Source organism: Vulpes vulpes, chromosome 15 (assembly GCF_048418805.1).
Source record: "Vulpes vulpes isolate BD-2025 chromosome 15, VulVul3, whole genome shotgun sequence".
In the NCBI taxonomy this organism is placed as follows: domain Eukaryota; kingdom Metazoa; phylum Chordata; class Mammalia; order Carnivora; family Canidae; genus Vulpes; species Vulpes vulpes.
In genome coordinates, this window is record NC_132794.1 from 86,408,453 (window position 1) to 86,429,945 (window position 21,493).

Genomic DNA, 21,493 nt, shown 5'->3' on the forward strand with positions numbered 1-21,493 from the left:
CCCAACCTATTGATGAACATGGAACCTCAGAATGAATAAAGGCAATGGACACTCAACAGGTAGTCTTCAATCAAAATACACGTTGAACAAGTACTTAGAAAACTGAGTAATGAAGGAACTTTAAGCTTTCTAGATCATGTATTAAAAGCTCAAAGGAAAAAAAAAAGCTCAAAGGGATCCTTTCCATGCTTTTTAAAGCTAATACATAAACAGGATACAAAAAACAAAAACTATCATAAGTTGCTAAAATATAAAACAGAGAACGTTCAAAGATCTTACTGGTTTTATCCAATGATTCACAGATCGGGCAGTGCCCCATGTAGCAGAAAAGAGCTCTGAGGAACTAGACAAAATGAAAGATTTTTATAGGCAGAAGGAGGTGGGGCAATGAAGTTATCCTAGTAAAGAGTGGACTGTTCCAGGCAAGGTTGCCTTCCTTGGGGGGGTGGGGGGAGGTAGAGGGGTCTATCCCACAGATTACCTCCTCACTAGTGCTGACCAGGTAATTCCAGATTGACTCTTAAAGATTACATAATTAGGCTAGGTATTAAGTCTTGGTTTGCTGACATGGGCCTTAGCACAAGTGACTCCACTTTGGATCTTTTCTTTTTTCTTTTTTTTAAAGTATAAAAGGGTATAGAGTGAAAGGCAAGCATCCTTCTTACACCACTGCCCTCCCCACAAGGCTATTTCTCTCCCACATGTCCTCCTGAGATGGTCTACAAGCATACAAGCACTGAAGCACCATTCTGCTTTTCAACTTGAGAACACCACCATTTTCTAATGCCTGACTACTCAGTCTCCAGGCGGTATGATAAGGTGCTTGCTTTTTTTCTTTTTTTTAAATTTCTAAAAGCACTTACTAAGAAGGAATCAGGCAGGGAGAAATCCTCTTCCCATGACTGTCAGTAAATTTCATTCTTTTTAATCATATTTAAGTTCCACTCTATGAGAAAAGACAAACCCTGGGTTGGTGTCAATTCATCATGAATACCATTCCACTGAAACCTTCATTTTCCCATAAACCATTGGTTATGAGTAGAGAATGCTACATAATCAATGCTTATTAGATGCTCCAGAAGTCCCATTGAGAATATTTTCAGTGAAGTATGAGGGCTTTGAAATACATAAAGATGCAGGTTGGGACGCCTGGGTGGCTCAGCGGTTGAGCACCTGCCTTAGGCTCAGGTTGTGATCCCAGGTCTGGGAATCGAGTCCACATTGGGCTCCCCACAAGGAACCCGTTTCTCAGTCTGCCTATGTCTCTGCCTCTCTCTGTCTCTCATGAATAAATAAATAACATCTTTTTAAAAAATTAAATTAAAATAAAATAAAGATACGAGTTAGGGCTACCCACTGCCCAAGCAATTTGAAACAGCACATCCTAGAACCTAGTTGCTTATCACACTGCCCTCAACAGTTGCATGGGTTTCTTATTCTTTTGTCATGTCCACAAAAGGCATGAAAAGACTAGGTCTGGAGGAAAAATGACAGTGTCCAGAAAGAACGGATTCCTAAAAGATCCTGAAAAGCCTCTGGGGAGGGCTTAGCTGGGAGGCTCACCAGGGAGGCCAGAGATGAAGTCCAGGCTGACAGGGAGGTGGCCAGCCAACTTTGAGTGGTGACTTCGAGAAGGTTAAAAAGGTCCATGGGGCCTGGAGATTACAAGACTAAAGAAACTCACCAGGTGGCGTATAAATGGAAAAACTAAAGAACCCAAGGAGAATGTACAGGAAGCTCAATGGGGTGATTTCTCTTAGAGGACAAATACAATATGAAGCAGCTGCATTTTGTGACCAAAGCCCACAAATAGATAAAAATGTATGTGATTCAGAACCGATTACCTCCCATCAGTCAACAACAGTTGAGGGATATGGGTACTACCTGAAACACCTCTCTATCCTACAACCATCATGGTATATATATATATTTTTTTTTTTCATCATGGTATATTTTTGCTGCTTTTTTTTTTTATCTTATAACATTTACCCTTGATATATCAGAGATATTCTAAATATTTTCTACATGGTGGTTCTACAAACCAAAAAAAGGCATTTGGCCTTTTCACACAATGTTAGCACATCTAACTTTGCACAAGAAATGACCTTCATGCTTTTTCACTTTAGTGAGCCTTCATCTAATGAACTTTTGGGGCACCTGGGTGGCTCAGTCAGTTAAGCATCTGACTCTTGGTTTTGGCTAAGGTCATGATCTCAGGGTTGTGAGATCAAGCCCCTCATCAGGCTCTGTGCTGGGCGTGGAACTTGCTTTTAAGATATTTTCTCTCTCTCTCTTTCTCTCTCCCCCTGCTTCCCTCTCTCCCTCTCCCTCCCGCCCTCTCTCTCTCCCCCCACACCCCCCCCCCCAAAATAAAACCACGAAGTTTTGGATGGTATGGTTATAGGATGAAAAATCCAAAATGTATTAACAGTGAATTAAACTTAGTCATCAAAATGGCTTGCAGAAATTCCAGTACAGATAAAGAACAGTGTAGTTTACAGGCTATTAATGGCAAAAGATGCTGGAACCTTCTGCTTGCCAGCCAAAGGCAAGCCATGTGCCAATTGCATAAATGCAGTTTATAATTCACTCAGCTGACCTGATTTAAAATTATGTAACTAAAACTAATTCTCTTGATTTGGGTATTTCAAGTTTTTTATATAAGGTGAGGCTTTACTACTTTTATATCATTATCTCATTTGAGTAATTCATATTCATATTCCATGAAGTCATACCATATTCATTAGCATGTGTCTTCACTCACTTTTAAGGGATTTTATATGGAAAAAACCCACCCTTTCCCTCGTTTTCTGTCCAAATCCGACATAGCCCTCCTTTCTCTACCTAAGTAATCTCAGTCTCATAGCTTTTAAATACCATCCACAGGCTGATGACTCTCAAAGGTACTATCTCCAGCCCCAGCCAACTCGAGGTCTCCAGGAGAATACCAAATAAGCACCTCATATTTAACATGTCCAAACTGAACCCTCAGGGTCCTTCACCACATATCCCTCTTTGTCACCCATCTCAGTAAACAGCAACACCATTCACCCAGCCTAAAACACTGGGCTCACCCTTGACTCTTTCTGCTCACACCCCACACCCAATCCAGCAGGGACAACCTTCAAAATATATCCTGAGCCTGACCCGTTCACATCATTCTATGATCCCCACACTAATCCAGGTCACGCCCATATCTCCTGCCTGGACCCCTTCAGTTTATACTGATTCTGCTCTTGCCTCTATAGTCTGTTCTCCACTCAGGACCCAGAGAAATAATTGTAAAGCACAAAGATGATCACCGTTCTGCTCAAACTCTCCACTGGTATCCAATCACACTCTCCTTATCATGGCCAACAAGATCTGGCTCCCACCTGCCACTGATCTCATTTCGTATCACTCTCCCCATACCTACCGCCCAGCTCAAGGCCAGCCAAACCGGCTGCCCTCCTGTTCCTCTATCACACCAAGCTCAGCTTACGTCAAAGGCTTCTCTTTTCGCTCGCTGTTCCCTCTGCCTACACACTTCCCCCCAGATTCCTTCACTTCATTCAGATCTCTGCACATAATTTCTTCCTCTCTCTCCCCCATGCACAGAAGTCTTCTCAGGCCACTCTTTCAAAAACAGTCCCTCTAGCCTTTCATTTTGTCATTCTCCGTCCACCACATGGCACTTATTACTACCTGAAATTATTATTTAGTGATTTACTTTGTTCATAAAATAATTTTTAGTGAGCACCCACCATGTTTGCACTCGAGGTGCTCTTCTAAGGGCTGGGGATATCCAGTGAACAATATAAGCAAAGATTCCTGCCCTCATGGAGCTCACATTCTTAATTGCCACCCGACTTGAATTTAAGCTCCAGAGATAATGCACAGTCTGCCTAGAGACCACTGAATCTGCAGTTCCCAGAGCAATGCCTTTGCACAGAGTAGGCATTAATGCATAGTTGCTGAATGGGTAGTATCCTGTACACCTGAGACCTTTTGCTTCTCTGAGGATCCCCACCATGGAGCTCTTCTTGCCCACCAGATGGGACTCTGGTTGTGTGATCCAGAATGTCCATTGTGTCGTTTTAGACACACCAATCTGGTTAGTCTCCCATGCCTCAGCTGGATCTCTAACCCTGGGCCTGCCTATCCTAACTGCCTGTCCTTCCTGTACCAACACCAGCACTCAGCAAGCTCCCCACACCACCATGTCACTGGGACTTGTCTCACTGGGTCATATGAGCACATTGGTCCACAGGGTGGCAGCTGACCAGGCAACAGTCAGCAAATAAACCAGCTTTTCTCAACAAAGAGTGATGAGAATTAAGACACACAGGTCCTACTGCTTCTTTGGCTCATGTGGTCCTTTCTCCTCAAATAGCTCTCTCAACACCTTCAACAACAACTAGCCAGGGTGTCTTGGAGCATCCTCAGCTCAGCACTGATGCACATTACTGTAAAGGACGTAACTTTGCCTCTTTCAACTGCCACAGAAGCAAGATGCTTACCTGCTGTGATGAGTAATTAAGTTTCTTTTGGAAAAAAGAAGAACATCTGTTACTGAAATTATCTGATCTCACATAAAAATGAAGGTAATTGTGAAATGTAGTTAATTCAATCTTTCAAGACAACGGCAGTTGCAGCAGTGCTGGGAAGGGGGAGAAAAGGAAACGCAAATATCTTAAAGGACCACTCTGGAAGACTCAGAAAACAGGTATTTAAAATTCATGTTTCCAACGTATGTGTTCACATTTTAATTTGTTAGCTTAGAAGTGCCCAGCTCTACATCTCAAAGCTAAATAGGATTACTTTATATTTGTCCAGCACTTTATTCTGTTTGAAGCATTCTCAGATGCATAATCTCTCTTAGCAGGGCAGGATTCACTTCTCTGCCTGGGGCCCAGAGAGGTCAAACAATTCACCTGAGATCCCACAGGAGAAGTGACAGAACCAAGTAGGTACCAGAACCCAGATATGCCTTAGGCCCAGCCCAGTGTTCTTCCTTCTGTAACAGTAAGGACAGTGTGTTTTCCTGAAAATCACATTCTACAGTCCACCGGAAATATTTCCTTTTGCTACAGCAAAAGAAACAGGGGCGCCTGGGTGGCTCCGTCAGTTAAACATCGAACTCTTGATTTCTGCTCAGGTCATGATCTCAGGGTCATGAGATCGAGTCCCATGTCAGGTTACACACTCAGTGGATTCTCCTTCTCCCTTTGATCCTTTCCTGCTTGCGCACGTGCTGTCCCTCTCAAGAGAAGAGAGAGAGAAGAGAAGAGAAGAGAAGAGAAGAGAAGAGAAGAGAAGAGAAGAGAAGAGAAGAGAAGAGAAAAAGAAACAAAACAAAACATGTATTTACCAGTTTAAGGTGGTGGGATGCATTGGTCCTGAGCTCTGGGCAGAGAGAAGGTTTCACAGACTCCTCCAACAAATGCCAGCTCCTGCAATGACACACATAAAAAATATCTGGTGTGAATCAGGCACCCTATGGCCTCTCCCCAAGGAGGCCAGCCAAAAAAACCAGTTGGCAGGCATCCTGTTTCGGCTTCAGCCCCCATCCTCCTCTTCTAGCCCCATTCCCTTCTCACCCTGACTTCCCCAAATAGAACAAGAATCCTTAGTTCACCAGTTGAAATGGCCGTCATTGGAATCAATGGACCTTGGGCAAAAAGAAGCTCTAGAGATCATCTAAACAGGGATCACAAACTGAAAGTCCAGTGGGTTACATCTAGCCTATAACAGTATTACATTGATTTAAGGAGAGAAAATTTAGAAAATTTGAGCCAAAACTTAAAAATCAGACAGGTCACATAAAAACCCAGACTTCTAAGTTCTGTTAAAAACAAAACAAAAAAATCAGTCAACATGGCCCTCATACAGTCTAAAAATGATCAGCTATGCTAAGTAGCACTGCCTTTCACAGGCAGGCTTGGTTACACCAAAATGCCACAGTCCCTACCACTCCCTAATGTCTCACCATAGAGAGCGCTATGGCTATCATTGCCCTTATATTACTGGGCTTTTTGGTCTTTTGTATGTGTGTGATACAGAAATATTTCCCTCTACCCAACAAAAGTGGAAACCTAAAAGAAAAAGGGGCAGAGTTGCAAGAGGAAAAAAAAAATGGCACAGCACCAACGACAACGTAAGTCAGTACTCCCACTCTGGAAGACATGTGCAATCCCTGAATAAGACAACACTTCCATATTATAAAAGTGTAAGCAGGAAACTGACTTGCCTATTCCCACAGTTAAAAGTAGAGCGAATTCTAGAACCTAGGTCTTTTGATTGCCAATCCAGGACTCTTCCTCTATGCCCCACCACATAGTAGTCTTATATTATAAAACAAAAAATATTTTGGGGCACCTGGGTGGTTCAGTGGTTGAGTACCTGCCTTTGGCTCAGGACATGGTCCCAGGGTCCTGGGATCGAGTCCTGCATTGGGCTCCCCCCAAGGAGCCTGCTTCTCCCTCTGCCTGTGTCTCTGCCTGTCTCTCATAAATAATTAAACATAAAACAAAAAACAAAAATAATATCATATACACATGCATGTATGTATGGGTCTTTCAAAATTAATACTAAATTCAAGGAGCTACGCTGAAGTATCCAACCCACTCCACTGAAAGGCTTGCCACCCTCTTCTATTCTTTGACAAATGAAGGTCAATTCCATCAAGTTCCCTAAGGGTTCACTTCAAGAAAACTGCTCCTTTAAGAATTAATTTCTCATAAATAGCATGCATCTTCTACTTCAAAAGTGCCCAATGTCCCAAGCTATCTGAAATACTCTTTATGCTAGAAAAATGTCCCTTAATATCCATTTTGGGGCAGCCCTGGTGGCGCAGCGGTTTAGCGCCGCCTGCAGCCCAGGGCGTGATCCTGGAGACCTGGGATCGAGTCCCACATCAGGCTCTCTGTGTGGTGCCTGCTTCTCCCTCTGCCTGTGTCTCTGCCTCTCTCTCTCTATGAATAAATAAAATCTTAAAAAATCCATTTTGAATACAAGGCTACAAATAAGTTTATAGAGGTACTAGGCTATAATAAACAATGTTCAAGTATAAGATCTTGGTAGGAGATATTTATATCATCCCCTCAAAGAATGTATTGATTCACGGATCACTCAACAGATATTTACTGAACCCTATTACACACCAGGCATGTACAAGGTGATGGAATCACAACAATGAACCAGACCCAGTCCTAGCCCTGAAGCTGCTGTCAAGGTAAAACACAGATGGGACACTCACAAAGAGCTCTAACACATGGGTAAGCCTAAACATAAGAGCACTGAGCTGGGGCTCCCAGAGCAGTTGAGGTAAACAGACACCTCCCAGCACGGACAGACACTGAGGAAATCCTAAAGCAGAGAAGAGAGAGTGGAGCAGGCAGGTGACAACAGAGGAGAAGGTGAGAATTACAGGCCACGGGGCAACATGGGCAAAGGCAAGGAGTGAAGAGCCCCTCCAATTCGGTCTCATCCAGATTTCGCGTTACCTCATCAGTTGTAAAAGCCCCTGCCACTGGGGACACCTGGGTGTGGTTAAGTCGGTTGAGGGCCCAACTCTTGGTTTTGGCTCAGGTCATGATCTCAGGGCCGTGCAATCAAGCCCCACGTCAGGCTCTGCCCTCAATGGGAAGTCTCCCTGAGGTTCTCTCTCTCCCCTTTCCTGCCCCCAGCTTGTGCTTGTGCTCTTTCTAAAAAAAAAAAAAAAAAAAAAAAAGCCCCTGCCACCTGACCCAGTATCTGCTGAGATGTCATGTACACTCTTGGACCTTTATCTGTTCAAGTGCCCATATTAAGAATGCCACCAAATCAGCCCTGCTTTTGGGCATGCCCACCTATGACTCCCTCAGGGCAGCCAATGCTGTTCCAGAGCCTGCAGGGTCCAAGAAACATGACCATAGAAATACTGACCCTTCTAGTATTTTTAGCACTTCCATGATGTCTCTGAGAAGACAGCTGATAGCTTGCTTTTTTGTCCTGTGCCAGTCACAAGACCATCCTGTATCTACCTCAGGGCCTGGATTTCTCTTGCCAGAATATACTACACAGTCAAGCCTCCAGCAGGAAGTTTTTTTTAAGAAAAGGTTCCAAATACCTGCCCATCAAAATTCCCAGGTGGAGTTCTTCCATTCTTCATGGAAGGGATAGGGATGAGACAGCAGTCCCAATCTAGGCTGAAGCAAAGCCAGGGGGTAGCACCCCCAAAAGACACATTTTGAAAGGGACATAAAGAGGAGTAAAGATGTGGCCATGGTTAGGGCTGCTCAGGGTTCAAGCCAAACTGAGCAAGCAAGGAGGCAAAATTCACCTCACCTGAAGAAGAGCTTCTCTGGATCTGTAACTGGTGGGCAGACCCCAAATCTGGCTAAAAATTAGAATCACCAAGAAAAAAAAAAATCCTGGACCACAGACTCATTAAGTCAGAATCTCTGATTTGGAGACCCAAGCATTGTTCAGGTGATTCTGATGCCCAGACTCCTACCCATTTGGAAAAAAAAAAAAAAAAAAAAAAAAAAAACTTTCACTCAGGTGCTTCAGGAGCCCCAGAACAATCTCCTCAAGCTCGTTAATTCAGCATCCTCCAGGCAGGATGCAAGGATCCAAACTTTTGGGGGAACTGTACATTCTTAGTGTGTTTACCCACTCCCTACATCAATTATGAGAGCCATCACTTAACTCCTTTCATTCTAAATACATAAACATAGAATGCCAGCAATCAGTGAAGGGGGCTCCCTGTGCCTCAGTCGCTGTATACCATGACCCAATGCAAGCACCTCTAGATAAACTACTGGAGTTGTCCAGTCTCCACAGATTGGAGTCCTCACACTTATGCAGGCTCACCATGTAGGGCAAAGGGTCTGGGAGCATCCAGTCATCAAAACGGCCTTCGAGGAACAGCTTTAAGGCACAAAGTACTCTGCCACAAGTCCTTACTGCCCACCAAAGAGCAAGATGCTGAAGATCAATGCAATGCCTAGAAACCTCCCATGCCAGCTAAACACTTCTCTTTCTAGATTTCCACTTTGTGGTTAACTGATGGCCTGAGCAATCTCAAGCCAAGAAGGGCAAAGTAAATGCTGTGTGCCACAAAGATGACAGACAGTAGTAAGCTGGTTCCAGCCAACCTACAGAAGCTCTTTCCTGATATCACCAGATGTTACCAGGTGACCTCCAGACAGCCTAGCACCAGGGAAACCCACGGCTGACCAACATTAACCTTCCTTTTTTTCCTCATTTTATAATTAAAATTCAATTAGCCAACATATAGTACATCACTAGCTTCAGATGTAGAGCTGAACAATTCATCAGTTGTGCACAACACTCAGTGTTCATCACATCATGCAGAGAGTAGGTATGGGTGATGGGCACTGGGGAGGGCACGTGATATGATGACCAATGTCAGCCTTCCTGATCCCAAGGCCCAGCAGCAATCCATAGTATCCTTCACCAGAACAAGGACACTTACACATCCCCTTCAACCTAAGGGTCCTCCACTTGAGCCATAATGCAAATTTGGGAGAACATAGGTGAGAAAGGAAGTCTAGGAAAAACTCAAGATACTAATCTGCCCCTACTGGCTGTCATCAATTTTTAGGAGATCCATTGTTTCCTGCAGTAACATTCTCCTTGCCTAAAACAAGACATCTCTTTGACTTATCCCTCCAAAAGAAATCACAAGAGTTGCCCCAGGCCCAGCCAAACACCTTGAATCATGATCTCTCATTTACATCCTCCTCTCTATCCTACCCCAAGAATATAGAACAATGCTAGATGTTGTGAAAGTCACATTAGCCACCTTCATTACTACCAATCTAGACCAGGTGGTTAGGACCACCTAACAGGTCTGGTCCAATGGAAGCCTCTCAGGTTATAGGTCCTCAGAGCACCATGTACCTCTCCTTCATAGCACAAAGCACTGACTCATGCTTACCACTTTTGTTGCTTACTTTTTAAGGAGTCTTTTGCTTGTTTGCCCAGCTAATTACTGTATGTGAATATAATGCCTTCAAATCCTCCAGGTTCCTTCAAGATACACCTCAAATTTCATATCTCCCAGCTGAAGGATGATCAAGCCAACCCACCCCCCCACTACTCAAACCTGCCTCTGCCTCTTGCCTCTGAAATCTAGGCACCCACGAACTAGCTCACTAATTTAGTAGACTCTGAAGAACTCTGTTCAGAAACCTAGTCTAGAATTGAAGAAAATCCCCAACTGGCCGTGAGGCTGACCAACTTGGGAAGGAAACAAATCAAAATAATTATCTTTATTTCTTTTGTGCAGTGTTTATCATTTTATTTAAGATTATTTTCTAATATATGCAAAATGAACTGTTTTGGCCAGGAAAGCCTTTGCTATTTCCCAGAACAAATCCCACTGGGACCATGCCCAGATGCTCAATGCCAAGGTAGCTCAAACAGGTCTTGCCTCTGGTCCCCTTACCCAGCTGTCCTCCCTCTCCACCCATTGGCAGAGGAAAGTGAGTTTGGAGGAACTTTTTAAAGCCCTCCTACCTACTTCAGATTCAGTAGGAAGCAGAATGAAGGTTTCCAAGTTCTGTGAATGACACAAAGCTCATAAAATAAAATAAAATTAGTTGGAAAATAGCAAAATAATTTTTAGCTCCCCTTTAAAAAAAAAAAAAGCACGCCTACTTTAAGTGAATCATTTAAGTATGCATGACTACATACTTTCTTCCACTGGGATATGGTTTTCTTCCTCACAAAGATTCCCTCCCACCTCCCCCTCCACTCCCAAAACAGGATACCTCCACAAAATACCTGTTCTGATTTGGAGGCCCTTGAGAAAATCTTGACAAAGCCCTGAGTGCTCACCTGCAGATGGCCAGAAACTCCTTCCCTTTAGGGCCTTTGCATTTGCTATTCTCTCTGCCTGTGAAGCTCTACCACTGTATATTCCCCTACCCCAACTGCTCAGACTTGGGTATTCCTCCAAAGACTCAACTCCCAAGTTTGGTTTCTCATATTCTGCTTCCATCCAGCCATCCTGAGCTTGAAAAATCAGGCATCCACAGGGATAGCTGACCTGCAGAACTCTGACCCAAGCCCACTCTTCCAGCTATACCTCCAATGCCCCAGTTCCCCCATTTCCATCCCCATCACCACTAATCAGCTCACTGATAAGGTGTGGGCACCTACCATTCCTATAGTTGAAATTTTTCCTCAGGCCTCTCCTGCTGCCTCAGTATTTGTTAGCTTCCTGCATCCCTCAAAGCCCCCCCACTTTGGGCCTGGTGCTCTTCCCCTCTACTCCACAGTCATAATATTTACCTTAATATCCTGAAATTTTTTCTTTTGTTTCCCTCAACTGACTATTCTTTGTTGGTTAGGGTCCAATCTAACTCACCCCTCTTGGCCTGAACCTGGTACACAGTAGGTACCCAGTAAAAGCATACTGAATTGTATTATCTTATTTTCTCTTTGACAATTTTCATTTCTACAGTGACTCCCTAAAGAACCTTAACACTCAGCACAATAGAAGACATTCTGTTGTTACATGTTTATTAAAGTAGTTTTATCATATAAAAACAAACACCTGAATGGTGAGAGGCAGAAAGGTATGGTACCAAGAGTACTGTTTCTTGGTTCAAGTCCAGCCTTGGCCACTTACTAGCAGTATATTAGTGGGCACACCACTTTCCCTCTTTGGCTTCAAGTCTCATTCTCTACAAAATGAAAGGGCTAGTCAGACACAGAAGACCAGTACATAGAGTACTATGGTTCCATTTGTATGAAATGTCCAGAAAAGACAAATTCATAGAGGCAGAAAGTAGATACACAGTTGCCAGGGAATAAGGGGAGGGAGAGAAGGAGCAAACACTAATGGGCATAGGTTTCTTTTGGGGGTGATGAAGATGTTCTGGATTAGGCAGTAATAACAGTTGTACAACATAATAAACATACTGAAAAACACTGAATTAGATAATTTAAAAGGATTAAAGTAGTGAATTCTGTTACATGAATTTTATGTGAAAAAAAAAAAAAGAGAGAGAGAGAGAGAGAGGGAGAGACTAGAACGGAGGTTGAAAACAGAAGGCTCAGCAGGCTCCACCAGGCCTAGGGCATGTGCTTTAGACCTAAACAGACTTTTTGATATATCTGCAGAACTGAAAAGCCAAAGACTTTGTCTGTAGAGGAGGGGACACAAATCTGCACTTGATAAAATTAACGTAGAACATATACACATGCATGCGCACACACAAATGAGTGCATATATAAACTCAACTAGTGAAACCCACGTTAAGCCCTGTAGACTGCAAGCGTAACCATTTCCTGGTTCTGATGCTGTGCTATAATTATGTAAGGTCTTCCCATTGGCGGAAGCTGGGGGAAGGACATACAAGAACCCCTGGACTTATTTTATTTTTTACAACTTCCTGTGAACCTATAACTACAGTTGACCCTTGAATAACACAGGGGTTAGGGGCACCCACCTCCTCACTCAAAAATCCATGTATAACTTTGACTCTCAAAACTTAACTACCAATAGCCTCTTGTTGAACAAAAACCTTATTTTTTTTTTAAGATTTTATTTCTTTATTCATGAGAGACAGAGAGAGAGAGAGAGGTTGAGAGAGAGGCAGAGACACAGGCAGAGGGAGAAGCAGGCTCCATGCAGGGAGCCCAATGTGGGACTCGATCCCTGGTCTCCAAGATCACACCCTGGGCTGAAGGCGGTGCCAAACTGCTGAGCCACCCGGGCTGCCCAACCAGAAACCTTATTGATCACATAACCAATTAACACATATTTTACATTTATATATATTATATACTGTATTCTTACAACAAAGCTAGAGAAAAGGAAATGTTAAGAAAATAACTAAGGAATTAAAAATTAAAAATACATTTACAGTACTGTAAATAATCTGGGTGAGGGAAATCCATGCAAATTTCTATTGCTCAAGATTCATCTGTATTTCTAATTAAAAAAAAAGAAGGACCAAGATTTTTACCTTTTAAATATTCTAGATGTGTAGCTTCTCCTTAAAATAACAAGATCTGATAATGCTAGGTGTCAAGGACAACAGCTTAGATGAGGCTGAGTAGTAGCTTAGAGGCTCTTAGATCAGTCTCCCTAAACACCAAGTGTGTGTCACTGCCATGTATCATGATGCTTGCACTGCTTGTTCCCTTAGAGAAATATTTCTCTATTAACAGTAAGGACAGACCAAGAGGGTCTTGGATTTCCAGAAAAAAGGGGAGACCACAATATCTTTGTGAAAGTGAAGAACATTCCTAAAACAGGAGTTGAAATCTCTTGCCCTTCATCACTCGTTACCTGCCGGACCTCAGAGGCATTTGATGTTTGGACCCCAGGACCGTAACTCTTTGGGACCAGACTTCTTCCACTAAGTCAGCAAATATTTAAAAACCAAACCACTGGAAAAGAACACAGTTTAAGTATACACAGTATCCCCTTCTCCCCTAAATATTTTTATTCTTTTCATCTTACCTTTCCCCAGAACACAGGATCCTGCTCTCACCACCAAAAGGGAAGGTCCCACCCCTTATGCATGATCACATCCAGATAAATAAGCAGTCCTTTTTTTCTATTGAAACTGCAGTTCTATTTGGTAGGGAAGGAAAAGAGCCTTCAGGGCACACATTCCCCCACCTTTCCCATCACACCACCACCCCACCCGCAGAGAACGTGCTCGGAATGCAAGTGTCCCTGAAAAGGGGGCGGGACAAAGCCACAGAACCCAGGTAAATTGCCCAGGGAATGCATTTAGTGCAGCTGTTTCCAATCAGGTTACATAGAAGAATCACCTGGGACCCTAAACGGAGGACTTGTAAAACCCCCTCCTCCGGTGACACTCATGCAGACTGCCCAGCATTGGGTCCTCCTGCTGCCTTTGTAAACCATTAATTTAGAAACCCCTTGCTACCTGAGACAGCAGGGTAGGAAGCACCTCTCCAGTCCAGAGGTGCTAGAACTGTGCTGTTCTGTAAGGTAGACACTAGCCACACATTGCCACTGAGCCCTTGAAATGTGGCTAGTGTGACTTGAGATGTTCTGTGAAGGTAACATACACACTGGATTTAAGACTTGATATGGAAATAAAGAAAGTAAAATAGTTTGTTGACATTTTTATATTTAAATACTGAAATATTTCGGATGTACTAGGTTAAAGAAAATATGTAGTTAAAATTAAGTTTACTTATTTCTTTTTACGTTTCCAATGTGGCTACTAGAAAATCTTAACATATATGGCTCATACTGTACTTCTATTTCACAGCTACATTCAAGGACACACTCAACATTCCAACATGGGGATCACAGCCATAATGGAAAAAAATGAGGACTTTGGACAAGCCTGGTCTCCACCTACCAACTCCAGGGCACAATCCTAAGCAAGTTACTAAACTGATACTGTTTCCTCCCCTGTACACAGCATCATAACATCCAGCACACTGGGTTGAGTATAAATAAAAATGGCAATGCATCTTCCAACAGCTGATACTCCTGCACACTTCCCTTCCTTCTCCGACTTCCTTAAGGCCCTAAAATCTGCACCCAGGATCTCCTGGCATCAAATTTACTAACCACAATGTCCAATTCTACACACTGGCTACAGATGGCAGAGTGGTTCTCCATTCAGTGGGTATAAACAATCACCCAGGAAGCCCCGGCCCCCAGAGACTCCGACTCTGTCTACTTAGTATATGCATTACTTACAAGAGCCATGGAGTATTCTGATGCCCATGGTCTAGGAGTCCCTCTGAGAAATCCATGTGACCAACATCAGAGTCCTGAACTCAGTGATTTGGGCCAGCCTGAACGAGGCAGGTGTGGCCCATGGAGAGGCCAGGAACTGAGCTGGGCCTTTCCCCTGCAGAGTGCTGCTTTCCTGACATCTTTTAAGGCTAGGTAGGAAATGACCGTGTGCCCTAAACATTGTTTCAAACACCAGAAGGCAGTTGACACTTCCTGCCCTCACATAAAGCCCCTTAAGAGGATCAAAAAATATAATTTCAAGGTCCCCAATAGCTTGGCAATTGAGCTGAAACAACAAAAAATGTTCTACTAAGCATCCCACCCTCCCAAGCCACATGAGAGGAACGAGGGCAGGTCCTTTTTCTGCCCTTGCCTACTACCCAAAAACACCAATGCTTGCCTCAACTCTCTGAATTCAGGTCAATGCTTTGGGCTCTTCTCTAGAAGCGTTCCTCAGCTCTCCTTGGAGGTCAGGAAGGGGCCAGGACTTCACACACAGACCTGCAAGTTCCAACAGCCTGTTTCCTCCAGGGCCTCCAGGTGCTGGAAGAAGGGTCTTACTGAATGTGAAGGCAGGACAGCAGAGCTCACACATCATTTGGGCCCCTAGAGGCACACTGGCAGAAAAAAGAACTTTTATCTGAACTTGTCACTGTTTCTTCCCTTGGTTTAAAAACCCTGTTTGCTAAGCCATCTCCCTCTCAACTCAGCACAAGAGAGCAATTTCTCAAAGAACAAAAATTAAATATTCTTCCCCAATAAGAGTTCTGTCAGTAAAACATAGCCAAGAAACTCAACATTGTCGTTTTTCTTAGGGCAAATCTCTCTGGAAAAAATACAATCCGAATGAATTGCCGCACTCTTTCTCCACTGTCTGAACTGACTTGTATTTTTTTTTTTTTTTTTTTTTTTGCAAATATGGTACTAAAGCAATTAACCACTGAATCTGAGAACTCTGACATATTTATTTATAGTGCAGGAAAATGATCTAGAGTTTGTTCAGAGGACAGGAATACAATCTGCACACGGCCTCTAGCACACCCAACCCCACGACAGGGCATTCCCCCCAGATTGGCCTGCTCTAGAGTCTGCTTCTCACAAGCTTGTGCCCCACAATCAGCCTCCATCTCCCAGACAGAACACACCAGAGGAACACTAATACAGCCTGCTCTCCACGTAGCCCGGTGTCCACTTGGTGGCCATGAACGCGAACAACCCAGTCTAAACACAGTAACAATTCAAAATGTTACTGCATCTTTTATTGAACTTCAGTGGGGGAGAATGAAAGTCTTCATGCACGGAGAGTGATCTTTAAAACTCTCCTCCTCTACACAGCAATTATTCTTCCAAGTTGACTCCTCTGCTCCCCACTCTTCCCAACCCTCAGCCCCATAAACACCTCTCCCGCCCTCTCCTTTCCTTTATCCTGCATGCCTTCTGTCACACAAGCATTGGGCCTTCTCAGATATGAATACAGCTCCTCCTTACACTTACACACTTACCACACACACACATCTCACCCCCAGCACCTGGTCCTCCACCTCTGCTTCTATTTCTTGCCCCGATTCTAGATGAAAAAGGCCCAAGAACTGAGGTAACCAAGATAAAATTCTCCAAAGAATGTAGAGTAAGTGGGTGACCTGTTTAGCAAAGAGAAGAGAAAGCCCACGGACATTCAGTGACCTGTGGCAAGGGGCAGTGCAAGCTAAGCTAATGCTCAGTAGTGCTGTCAACCATGCAGATCGGCTGGTCCAGCTTCAGAAAAGATGCTCTTTATATTCAGATTAGACCTCTGTTGCATACAGCAGACCAGCACAGCCATTAATAAACCAAGCTTGGCTTCCAAAAGCTTCCAGTAACACATCAGCTGGGTAAATTCACGATCACATTAATGGGGATAATGTAGCATATGGAGTAGAGTATCTCCCAGATCTCTGTCAACAGCAGAAATTCATCCAGGTGCATGGAAAAGTTACAGGGATATGAATGTGTGGAACTTGTGGGCCTAGCACCATAAAGGTCTCCTGAGAAGGCTCTGCCTACACAGATGGCTTGGTTCTTTCATTCGCCACTCACTGAGGCGGTGAGAAGAAAGAGGGAGAAACTATGATGAGAATGACCCAGCCTCTACTTTCAAGGAAGCAAGTAGAAGGGATAAGGGAAAAACCGATGAAGAGTTGTATCTGCTTGACACAGGGACAGCCATATGACATAACTGAAAGATTGCTAACCTAAATTCTGGCTCTGCCATGGATTAGCTGTGTGGCCTGGGGCAAGTTCCTATACCGCTGTGAGCCTATTTCCACTCCTGCAAAATAAGAAGACTGGCCATAGGTGATCGGAGTTCCTTTCCAGCACTCCCATTCCAGGTATCTATGATTTTAGGGAAACCTGCTGTGGGGGTCATGAACAAACTGGTAGAGAATAGAAAGGCAGCCTCGAAGAAGAGTACAGAATACAAACTATTCCAAAATCTTGTTAGGATCACTCATTGTCACGGTTTGGAAAATACTCGCTTAGCTTCTAAAGCTGCAATTGTCAAACATGGTTAGCAACCACAGATCAGTCTCTGGACTCACTAATCTTAACAAAACGATGTGCACACTGTACTTGGCACAGGCCATTTGTTTAAGGGCAGTGCCTTCTTCCCACGGTGGTAAGACCTTCCTTATCCTAGTGAAGGCCAGAGTTCATCTGCTGTGGTTTGCAGGTGAGCAGACAGGCCCAGAAGCATCTGAGTGACTCCAGAAGCCACACAGCTTGGAGGGGCAAAACCAGGAGAGAAGCCCAGATTGTCTGACTCCCCACCCACCATGAAATGCCAATTAGATAACTGTGTGGGATCCCCGCAAAGCTGGGACACTTAGAAATCCCACGCAGATGCACCTAACTGGTCCAAGAGGATGGGGGAAGATTCTGGAAGGGGAGCCAAGAGCAGCCTTTCCTTCCTCCACCACCTTGACTGAGCAGGTTGATCACCAACTGTGGGGGAGAGGGGAGGTATCTACCTGCTATCTTATTATACATACACACTTCCATCTGTAAGCAAAGCAGGAGGTGGTTTGTACCCTAGAACTGAGGCACTCTAGCTCCTGGAGTCCAACCGATATCCTATGACAAGGCCCTACCACTTTCTAAACGTGTCCACAGGCAAGCCATTTAACATCCCAATGCCTCAGTTTCCTTGACTGTAGAATAGGGAAAACAAGAGTATCCATACCTCATTGGGTTAAGAGGAAGATTAAAAGAGGTAATAATACGTGCTTAAGTGCTTATAACACAACATTAGTTATTATTACTCTAGTTTTTCTAGGGAGGAGTCCAAAGTTTTCATCAGATTCTCAAAGGGGTCTGGGACCCAACAAAAAAAAAATCTCTGTTCCACATCTTCTTTAATGGAACTGATATGATCCTCTGAGCAGAGAAGTTATCTCCCCTAGCTTCCTCTCCTTTCCAGAAGAAAGGGATTGGAGGCTTTCTATGCCCCGTACTCCTGGAGGGAAGAAAAAAGCAAGAACTTCGGTGAACAGCACTGAAGGTACAAAGTCATCATTCCTGAGGCTGGGCAATGCCTCCATTCTAAAAGTGGGAGATTAGAAGGAGAGACTAAATCCCAACTCCAATTTCACACACTTGGGAATAAGCCCCCTCGGCCTGGCTGGTCAGGGTTCAGAGGCAGCAGCCACAGCCCCACAACCCCACTGTCGGGGTCTGTCCACCTTCCACGTGCCTCCTGCTGAGAACCCATAAACACAGAGCCCACAGACTCCAGACCCACGAGCAGGTGATGTGTTGGGATGTGAATAAAATCTGAAGCTGAGGTCCTGATCTAGAAAGAGCTGATCAAAGAGGAAAGGGATTAAAGAGAAGGGTATGGAAGGTGTGAGAGATAAGAAGCAATTTCAATTCTGGCTTTGCAGCTCTTTGGCTTCATGACCTTGAACAAGTTACTCAACCTCTCAGAGCCTGTTTCTCCATCAATAAAATGGGGGCTAGGGATCCCTGGGTGGCTCAGCGGTTTAGCACCTGCCTTTGGCCCAGGGCCTGATCCTGGAGACCCGGAATCAAGTCCCAAATCAGGCTCCCTGCACGGAGCCTGCTTCTCCCTCTGCCTGTGTCTCTGCCTCTCTCTCTCTTTCTATGTCTATCATGAATAAATAAAATCTTTAAAAAATTTTTAAAAATAAAAATAAAAAAATAAAACGGGGGCTAATGAGCAGTCTTTGCTTCACAGAGGAGTTGTGAAGATCAAATGAGATCCGTGTAGACATTTAACACAGGATCTGGTACTCAGTATGTGCTCACTCAACTGAATGCCAACTGTTAGCATCGTATGATAATGACGAGGCAGAGAAAGCTTAGCACAGTCACAAAGCCTTACTGCAGTACTGGTTTGGGGCTGTTTCGATGTTGTTGCATTAGAAACAAAATCAAGGCAAGTTTATGGAAGAGATATCAGTACTAGAGGGAATACAGGGTCCTGGGCCCGAACATATAAGAGCTCTAACTGCAGAACCGGAATCTTGGGTCCCTGGCTCGGAAAATCCCACAAAGGCAGCAAAAAATGTGGAGAACATAGACGATTGCCTAATAGGAGCACCAAACATCATATCTTCATCCCCAACTGGAACGGCATCAACTCCATAAAGCAACCCAGGCAACTCTTATAGGCAATTAGTCTATCCTTGAGGGATCCACCATGGGGGAATTACTACTTAATAAACACAATGTTGGGTTAGATGAAATCTTTCAAAGCAGGGACATTTAGAAGACAAATAAGTATAAAAATAAAGGAGAGGCATCTTTTATGGTAAAAAGGCCAACAGTTCCCATGGCAGCGCTGGCTCCCAACGTGCCTGGGTTCCAATCTGTTATCCCTCCTGTATTCTCCACCTTAGTACCTCATTGGCAGATTAGGAATAATTTTGAAAGCAACCATGCTTCCCCCCACCCCCACCCCAAATAATTTTCTCTAATATAGATTAATATATGTTCATCATAGAAAGCTGTGCAAACAAAGGAAGTCTCAAAGGAAACACAATGATCCAACTACCAAAGTTAACATGTTAATTTATTGCTGCCAGTGTCGCTATGGCAAACTATTTTTTTTATTATTATTTATTTATTCGGGAGAAACACAGAGAGAGAGAGGCAGAGACATAGGCAGAGGGAGAAGCAGGCTCCTCGTGGGGAGGTCAATGTGGGACTCGATCCCAGAACCCAGGGATCACAACCTGAGCCAAAGGCAGACAGACACTCAACCACTGAGCCACCCAAGCATCCCTCTGGCAAGTCATTTTTATTTAAAGAATAATTATACATGGGGTGCCTAGGTGGCTCAGTAGGTTAAGTATCTGCCTTCAGTTCAGGTCAAGATCCCAGGGTCCTGGGATTGAGCCCCATGTCAGGTTCCCTGCTCCGCAGGGATTTTGCTTCTCCCACTCAAATAAACAAACAAAATCTTGAGAAAATAAAAAGGTAGAAGAATATATATACTTTTCCTAAGATGGCAAAAATCCCTGAAAAATTAGTAAAAGCAGTAGGAATCAAGGAAAATTTAGACCTGGTTGATAAAGGGAGATAGTCATGCGTGTGGGCGAGTGTGCACAAATACACATACACACACACAGGTCTCACTTCTGAGAGGCCTCTTAAACTCACAATACAGGATTATTCACTATCACCACCCCTGAACTAAGAAGTTTAAAGTCAGAGGATCAAAAAAGAACTACACCCTCTAAAACAATGTTCTTTAAGTATCAGAAAGTCTAGCATTTCAAACAAGCATTTTTAAAAACACATTTTTAAAAACCCAAAACCTATGAAGTGTTCCTTGGCATGAATCTGGGTCGGTTCCTGATGGGGTTCCAGGATAGAATTTCAAAAGATACTGTAATTATTCTTCATGCCACTGATACCATTCTATCAGACTCAAATCAAAATCATAATGAAAAAGAAAAACAAAACTGAACCTCTCTGGCAAAATAACTTGGTGCTTAGAAAACATTAATTTTTACCAGCATCTTTTACAGCTGCCTCTTAAAACCCTTTTTAATACTGCTTATGTTAGAGTAATAGGAGGAATAATTTGTTGACTATTTTCAACAAACTGTACCTTCAAGGTTGCCCTCACCTATTTAGTGGGAGTCCCAAACAAGGACATCAGTCTGGTAGGAAAGAACTTCCCAATGAGAGAGGCACCCCACATTGAAAGAGGTGGCCTCTTGGGACGCCTGGGTGGCTCAGTGATTGAGTGTCTGCCTTTAGCTCAGGGAGTGATCCCAGGGTCCTGGGATCAAGTCCCACAACAGGTTCCCAGCAGGGAGTCTGCTTCTCCTTCTGCCCCTCTCTGTATCTCTATCTCTGTGTCTCTCATAAATAAATAAACTAAATCTTTAAAAAAAAAAAGGGGGGGGGGCAAGAAAAAAAGAAAGCAAGAAAGAGAAAGCAAGCAAGCAAGCAAGAGGTAGCCTCTTGAAAGAGTAGCCCCCTTACTGCTGGAAGTATGCACACAGAGCTGAACAAACCTTGTTGTTTCCAAGGTTCCTTACAACTTTAAGATTCAAAGTCTTCATTTCTTACAGTGGAAGTCCTGCCCTGTTGTCCTCCTCATTCTTTATGAATGAAAAAGATCAGGGCAGCCCGGGTGGCTCAGGAGTTTAGCACCTGCCTTCATCCCAGGGCCTGATCCTGGAGACCGGGGATGGAGTCCTGCTTCGGGCTCCCTGCATAGAGCCTGCTTCTCCCCCTGCCTGTGTCTCT

General features: G+C 43.8%; 1 protein-coding gene across 50 annotated transcripts in view; it reads right to left on the minus strand.

The window, feature by feature from the left end:
* SORBS1 (sorbin and SH3 domain containing 1) overlaps positions 1 to 21,493 on the minus strand; it is a 228,974-nt gene that overhangs the window by 161,348 nt on the left and 46,133 nt on the right. For all 50 annotated transcript variants that reach the window (XM_072739628.1, XM_072739622.1, XM_072739627.1 and 47 more), the window contains exon 2: positions 5,351 to 5,432. The gene's annotated coding sequence lies outside the window, so the exon portion shown is untranslated. The remainder of the gene's footprint in view (positions 1 to 5,350; positions 5,433 to 21,493) is intronic.